Here is an 8584-nt window from a genome sequence, read left to right as displayed (position 1 = left end):
AGTGCATTCACAGCAATTAGAAATCCTGCCGCAATGGACCCTTTTCAAACCCCCAGAAGGAACATTATCCGTGTCCATATTTTGGGCAAGAATCGTGTGATTGTATCCAAATCCTGACCGAATGACGACGCAGACGTCGTGTTCAATGCATAATCAGAGCAAGTCCCCTGTACCCCCCCCCCCCCCCCCAAAAAAAAAAAAAAATAAAGAAGAAAAAAGACATGGCGGACTTTGATGATTCAACACGGCAGAGGGTTGGGCGAGTTGGTTAAGCATCTTAATAGGTGGGAACAGCGCAGGAAAAACCGACGAAGGACGAGTAGAAGAAGTGCACAGACACAGCGCTGACTAACAACTGAATGTTTATTTTCAAGCGAACCAGAAAAGTAAACACTGGGTGTGGAGAGGAAAAAACACAGAAGCAAAAAAAAGGAGGGAACCCGATAAAACAAGACACTACCACGCCATATCACTATCACACACGTCTGCCACAGTTCTTGATAAAAAACACTTCGTCAGCCCTCAGGTTAACCGACGGAGCACTGACGCATTCTTCCTCCCCCCTTGATAAAATATAAAAGGCCTCATCAATCTCCCGGGCAGTCTTGTTTTTGTTGCGCGCCAAGATCGTCAACTCATTGAACAGGGGGACGCAGCCGCACCTACTACAATGTACCGCAAGGTGGCCAGAGGGTGAGGAACGGAGAGCAAGGGAATGCTCCCTCGCCCTCACGTTCACACACCTCCCTGTCTGTCCAATGTAAACCCGACCACATGTGAAGGGGATCTGGTATACAACCCCTACTGCGCATGAGACAAACGGATCGCGGTGGTTAACATCACAGTGGTTATCCCTGTTCAACCCTCAGTTAACGGCGGAGCATAGTCGAGATAACTACCGGGGCGCCGAAAACACCACAGGCACCTTATACTTGTTAACCACGCGCTTGACTTGATGTGAGAGGGCGTGAATGTAGGGCACCACCACTGGTCTGGTTGTCGGTTTTTGCCTCGCCTTAGGACTGGTTCTACCTCCGAACACCTTAATAAGGGACTCAGCCACTCCCACAATCATCGCCACCGGGTATCCCGCAGAGGTCAGCCTAGACACCTGTGAAAGCAGGCTGTCCTCACACCTATGGTGGCATGACTTGAGCAAAGGGGCGCGCATACCCGACGTAGTGATCGCACGCTTCACAAGCTTTGAGTGCGCGGAGCCGTATGGCAAAAGCCTCTTCTTAGAGCGTGGCTCATAGGCCCAACAGGTGTGTGACGGCTGAAGAGTGAGCCTCAGGTCCAAAAACTGCAACCCCTCTCCCGTAGGTGTCTCGTACTTAAAGGGCAACTCCGGTCCATACTTTCGATTTTGGGATTATGGCTGTTTTTAGTGCAGTTAGCGCCCCTGAATTTCAAGGTGTAATTTTTTTCTCGTTATTGTGCGTAGTTTAAAAGATATCGACGTCTCAAAGTTTTCTTTGGGGCGCGGCCGACAAAACCGAGACTAGCCGCTCGAGGTTCCGGCAACACTGGAAATCAGCCGCAATGTGAACGTGACGTCAAGATCGTTCTCGTTCAACGAGTACGCAGTCCAAGCGGCACCTACCTCTGTTGCGCTAGCCATCTAAAGATAGAAGGTAAGCTGATTTTGTTTTAATTTTGTATACGTGGTAGTTATCGAGCATATGTAGCAAGAGTTAGTGCGTATACCCAAAAGCTAGCGACTGGAAAACCCGTCAACTCGTTCCGTGCCGTACACGGCGGCCGCCGCCGCGCGTGCGCTATGCCGTGCCGTACTCGTTGCTTGTATACACAAAAGCTAGCGACTGGAAAACGAGTGAACTCGTTCGGTGCCGTACTCGGCAGCTGTCGGCGTGCGTGCGGTCTCCCGCACTCTTCGCTAGGCCTAAATTGTCATCGGGGCTCCGTGGATGGAGCGGCGTTGCTCTACGCCGCGCTGCCGGTGACGTAAAGGACTGGGGGCCCTCTCGCTTTCGCGCTGCGGGTCAGTCCCAGACAGAAAGCTTTGAGGCTCTCCGGCACGGGCCGCGACGCCCGAACAGACGTGTGCTAAGCTGTAGACGTCTGTTTTTTCGTTATTTTTTCCTCAGCCGCGTAAAAGCCGAATTTGTAAGCTACGACACTAATTCATCACATACGTTCGTCCAGGTAGTGAATCTTTGTACAAATAAAAAAAATCTTGCTGCACTAAAAAATAAAAAAGAAAAGTTCTTTGGGCAGTCATTTTCTTCTCAAGACTAGCAAAAGTTTTTGTAGGTGATAAAGGAAAACAGAGAACGTTAGCAAGGTGAGAACACTTTCTTTCCCTTCCGCATTCCGACCCCCACCCACAACAATTTTTTTTTAATTGGAATACATAGGATTTTAAGTTTTCCTTCGTAACTTTTGACTAAGGCAAGTGTTTTTCTTTGTTTTTTCGCATTTTTAAATATTATATTTACCTCCAGCCTAACTCGGGTAAATCAGAGAGTTGTAACTTACAAATCCTAACTTTCGCGATTTCTTTAAAGTCCCTTGTGGTATTCACAAGCGCAATGTTAATTAATACTGCTGCGTAACGGGTTCGAACGATTGGGAGGCGAATGTTTATATCGCATGAGCTTCACGCGCCGGCTGTTCGCTAGTAGTCGTTACGGACCTGAATACTACGCACGAGATTGCGTAGTAAACAAGCAGTGACGCAAAGCAGAACAATGTTTTCCTTTTCATTACAAACTTAAGTGTTTGGAGCTAGTTAGTGGTTGTACTCTACATGCCCACCATTTTTCATTCAACAGACATTCAATGGAGCGTGAAAGCTCAATCTTCAACACTGCACTTGACAATGACTGTTTTATTTATTGATCAGGATACTTTCATCATATTTACCTTTTCTGTACATGTCTGATGGGCAAAGAGCGACGGCACGGCATCCTTTTTAAGCCTCGACCATTTCGCTGACAAGCCACAAGCAACCAACACCTGTGGGTTTCGTTCGTAACTCTCCGGCGAAAAATGATCGGAGCAGAGCTTCGATCTGGGGGTCGGCGTCCAAGGCTTTCCAAAGTCCACTCGTCGAACAGCGTTCACCCACACCTTCTCCAATTTCCGATCCGCTGGAAACTTGTGAAAAAGCACCCCTGGGTTGCGCAGCGGGTTGTTTGAGCAGCCCACAGCGCTTTAAGTTGTACTCGGCATCTTTCGAGGAACAGCTGGGCAGTCTTGGGCGCACCGAGTTGCTCGCTAAAACAAGTCTAGGAGTCCTCACAAGCAAATAAACAAAAGGCTATACCAAGCTGCACGGGCTACAGGTAAAAGCAACGGCTAAACACGCATTCACAAGCCGAAGTAGCGGTAATAGCGGCACAAAGAAGCGCGCGCGACGGCTGCGCCCTGCGCCCGTGCGGAACGGAGGAAAAAAAGAGAACGATGTTGACATCACGGCCCAATGTTGCTTTAGCGATCGGCAACCCGCTGGCCGCCCGCTAAGGAGCAGCGGCTCGCGGCGGGTCGCATTTTTATTATGGGTATTAGTTGAGAATGCGGCGTCCCACGCACGTAATATTTTGGCTGGGGTCATATTTTGTGTCACTAAAGCGATACCAGTAATTTAATTCATTTTGAGTTTTGGCCGGAGTTGCCCTTTAAACGATAACCCGGGGGAGCATTCCTTAAAGGAAGCCATGACTTCCACACACACACTATCCCGGTTGGGGCCCAGGCTCTCTTTAAACACAACAAGGTAGTCGTCAACATACCGAAAAACTCTCAAAACCCGACCATCCAACGACTCCGCTATGGCTCTATCACACCTCGCCAGATATAAATCACTAAGGATAGGCGCCACACTCGACCCAATACAAATCCCACTTTTTTGCAGGAAAATTTCGCCTTCAAACGTGATATAGGTGGAACTCAAGTAAAAAGTCAACAACTCCAAAAAGGATTCCACCGCCAAACCCGTCGAGTTCATAAAAGCCACCGACCCACTGGACTGAATGCACTCTTCCACCGCTTTCATCAATTCACCATGGGGTATTGAGTAGAACATATCCTCGACATCCAGAGACACTAAATCACACCCTCCCGGATTGTCTTCTCGGAGGTAATCCACAAGGGCCTCAGAATTGCAAATACGAAAAGGGTCATCCAACGTGAGCACACACAGGTGGCGCTGAAGAAAAGAAGATACATGAAGCTGCCAGGAGTCTCTCTGGGTAACGATAGCTCTAAAAGGCCTGAGCTCCTTATGGGTCTTCACGGAGAAGAACACCTCGAGATTGAGGCCCTTGGCCCCCGACACAGACTTCCCGAGGCCCTCCAACCCAAGCTGACCGCAAAGCCTCACTGCCCTGGCCTTTACCCTCTTCAGCTCCACTCCCGACACACTTCTGAAATTCTTAAGCACCGCCTGTCTCGCTCTTTCCTGAAACATACCTTCAGGCACCACAACAAACCCCCCCTCTTTATCCGGCAAAGGAGATTGATGAGGCCTTTTATATTTTATCAAGGGGGGAGGAAGAATGCGTCAGTGCTCCGTCGGTTAACTTGGGGGCTGACGAAGTGTTTTTTATCAAGAACTGTGGCAGACGTGTGTGATAGTGATATGGCGTGGTAGTGTCTTGTTTTATCGGGTTCCCTCCTTTTTTTGGCTTCTGTGTTTTTTCCTCTCCACACCCAGTGTTTACTTTCTGGTTCGCTTGAAAATAAACATTCAGTTGTTAGTCAGCGCTGTGTCTGTGCACTTCTTCTACTCGTCCTTCGTCGGTTTTTCCTGCGCTGTTCCCACCTATTAAGGACTTTGATAAGAGGCTACTTCTAGACATCCGTGCATGCAACACTGTGCGCTTTGCGTTATGGGGATTCTCTGACCACGGAAGAGTGGCATGGTCACGATTTTGATCATGGCGTTTACTAAGTACTTTTCAGCTACGATAATAATAATAATAATAATAATAATACTAATAGTATTGAACATATTCTCAAATGCATCTATTTCAAAGTTAATTTTTATATAAACTGATTGACAAATTCACTATTAATAACATTATCATATTAATTTTCAAGACAAAAATGTGATCCTGGGTGACGTACCAGGGCTGTACAGAATGGTAAAAACCCGTACGCAAGTGCGCCTGCCAGCGCGCCACCCAAGAGTTGAATAAAATAGAGGGGAGATTAAAGCGGGCGTGCAACGGACTTCCGGACATCGGTCAAATTATGTGAAAGTTGCCCTTTGACACTTCTGAAGTAAAAATGTGTCAAAGGCGTGTCGTAGTTGTGTAAAAATAAAGATAAGTATTGGCATTTTTGGCACCCTTCAACTCACTCCAGGTCTTAAGGGTCACACCTGGTCGCACTCCTATGACGTAATTCGAGGTGCCGTGCAGGTTCCCGTGCGCCCTCTCGGAGGACGCTTCCTCTTCCTCTCTCGGCTGACATTAGCGGGCGTTAATTGTGCTGCAGCAACCGAGCGAGGTCACGTAAGCTTCTCGACGTAGTTACTATGATCCGTCTTCCTCCTCGTCCTTTCATTCTCCGCCCCCTCCTCCCTTCCTTCTCCCCCTCCCTCCCTCCCTCCGCACTCATGATGTCACTTTTGAAGGCCTCGCAAATGTCGTGACCTTCTCTGTGATGGTCGTGACCTACGTTGTGACCTTCATGAATGACCTTTGTGACGACACTACCGATGTCACCCGTGACAGTAGTGACCCTCGTGACGTCACTCGTGGCTCTCGTGACGCCACGTGACGAAATGTGTGACGTTAATATGGGAAACTTCCCGGAATGCAGCGCGCGGTTGCGCCGACGGCGACGGCGACGCCGCTCAAGCCGGAAACGGGCGTCTAAGAGCTCCGCTCTAAAAAAGAAATACACAAGCACATTTTTTTTTGTACACAAGGCAAATCAGTGTACAAATATGTAAAAATTTGTGTACAATTTCTACACAAACTTGTACAAATTTTACAGATTTCATATAGAATACGCAGTTGTACACTTTTGTTGTACAAATGTATAAAACAATAAAAGCAGATGTACAAATTTTTATACAAATTCGTGCACGAATTAGCGCAGAAGGAAAGACAAACTAAAGATAGCGCTCGCTAATTGCACCTATCCTTGTTAGTAAGACCTTTTTTGAAACACCGACCTCAACCGGCCTTTAGCACCTGCCTAGACTTAGCGAGGAGCAGAAGTGCGGCCGGCTTACGTCCCATACCTTTCTGGCAGCCTAGCTACAACTCCAAAGTGCACCATGACGCTTCCGGGTCACGGACCATTTAAGAAGCCCAGGTCATTGATACAATGAAATAGGCTGATCAGCTCAGTGCACGTCTTCCTCTTTATCTACATGCAAACTTTGGTACTCTGGTAGCCCCCTGAGATACGTGTCCCACCTTTCTATTTGCATTGGCAGTTAATGCCTACATTATTATAAATTTAAGGAAATTCACAATTTCGGAAACGCACGCGCTGTGTTTGTTCATGACGGGTTTTTGTGAAACGAGGTAGGCAAATCGAAACCGATACCGTTATCGGTGATTTCCCAAGATGCTTTCCGCGGCGATACGGCGATAGGATCGCTTTCATTTTGCGAGAGGTGTATTGCCGCAGCAGTTGCTAAAAGGCCGAGTGTTTTCGAGAAGTGTCTATTCTGCTCCTTGAAGACAATGGTATATACCGGTAGCTACTGTATTCATGGAAAAAATGTTTTTGAAACATCGCTTTTACGCTGAAGAAATACTTTCTGAAGTTGTGCTTGACAGGAAGTGCTGAGTCATGAAATATACCCTCCCTTTCTGAAGGATACGACTATAAGTAAAATTAGTAAAGCCTGTTGGATGTCAGGTTACTTAAATTATTGTGTTATTAATGTGTTACATTCTAAAAATTAGAAGTTGCAACAAGTCGTTTGGTTAGCTGATTTTTACAGTCTCTTGGACGCATGTGAGCTTATTATTTTGCGCGTCCATGAAAGGAAACATTCGACTGCAAAAATGCATCACATATTATGGGATTGTTTCATTTTCTTGCAAGGTCGATCTCTGAACCTGACTTTTCGGATTGCAGATAACACAAAACCCTACCACATTCTGTAAGACGTTCTTCGAAATGAAATAAAGCGTCAACTATAGAAATTTTGTTTAAATTGTGGGAACCACGAGTTTCCCGTCTCCCTATCTAGGCCTAGCACAAGCAGGCCGTGGGAGCGTTATGGCGACGTCATCCCGGATACGGGGGTAAGGCCGCATTCCTCGAAGAGGGCGTGTCTTCCCTCGCCCTTTTGGGTGAAAGTGCCTCCGGCGCACCCTTCGGAAATGATTGTGGACGTGGCCCATCTGCGGGATAAGCCACACTACCTACCCCGGGCGCGTCCACTTTCCGCTGGCTAGATAAGCGGCCGCGAACGGCGGCCCCGGGCTCTCGTCGGCGGAGGCCCTGGCTCTACGGAGCTCGGTTTTTCTTTGTGGGCCTCCGACTTCCCGTGAATCTGTCTAATGCGGCAGCGCGGGAAACCGACCGGGTGATACTGGCAATTGAGCCAGCGCCCAGACTTTTCATCGTCTAAGAGCGAAGCGTGCTGACATTGCAGTCAATAAACACGTCTTTATGCGGACCCAAGGAACTCTTTGTGTTTCTAAGTGGTAACCCCCCCCCCCCCCCAAAAAGGAAAATCCCACATTTGGCGCCCCAACGTGCGGCCTGTCCGGCGACTGCAAACAAAGCAGCACTTTCGCAATGACAGCGAACCACACCAGTTTCCGGTCAAGGATCAAACAGGTGGACAAAGGGAGAGGCGAACGCCCGACACCCGATGCCACTCAACGGCTTAGTGGCACGTCAGCCACGTAAAGACAATGAATAAGTGTCTCGGCCGAACACGGACGTGACTCAACGCCCGGAATGCGTCCGAGGCATTCCCTTTCGGGACGACGCCAGTGTACTTCGCTGGGGGAGCGCACCTGCGCTTTTCGGGGTCAACCCCGTTCCCGAACAAAGTACGTTGACGCAACAAGAAGCAAGTGCAGCTTTTTGCCTTTGAGGCGGGTCGCGGGGCCCACCCAGAGTGGACACCCCGTCAGCGCACAAACTAAAAGCGTATCTCGGAGCGAGAAAATGCGCTGTGCCTGCATTCCCCCCACTGCTGGAATACGCAGCGCGCGTATGGAGACCGCCGATGGTGCCCCTCTACGCTGCGACAGCGGACCAGCAGTCAGCACGTCGACGGCGGGACCTTCCCGGATCCAGAAGCGAGATCGACCATCCACGGAGAACTACTGAGTGAGTCCTTTCATTTTTCTCCCAAGCCTTTCCGTCCCCATCGAGGGAACAGGACTGGCGTCAGAACGGTTTTCGGAAAACTAACTTTAAAGATTTCCCGATCACCCGCGATTGATTCCGGCAAGAGTCAATGAGCGTCGCACGTACCGACATCGTTAGAAACCTGTGACTCCGAAAAAAAAAAAAAAGCGACGTCGAAAACGTTGCGGAGTTTGGGAGATGTTTAACCAGCGCTACCGGACAAGCGCAGGAGGTTGAACAGCATCCCGAAAACGTGGTAGGAACCGCGACGTAATTGCGTGTC

This window comes from Ixodes scapularis, unplaced genomic scaffold (genome assembly GCF_016920785.2).
Source record: "Ixodes scapularis isolate PalLabHiFi unplaced genomic scaffold, ASM1692078v2 PGA_scaffold7__128_contigs__length_106722199, whole genome shotgun sequence".
NCBI classification, from domain to species: Eukaryota; Metazoa; Arthropoda; class Arachnida; order Ixodida; family Ixodidae; genus Ixodes; species Ixodes scapularis.
The sequence above is the reverse complement of the archived record's forward strand: the minus strand, read 5'-3'. Positions refer to the sequence as shown.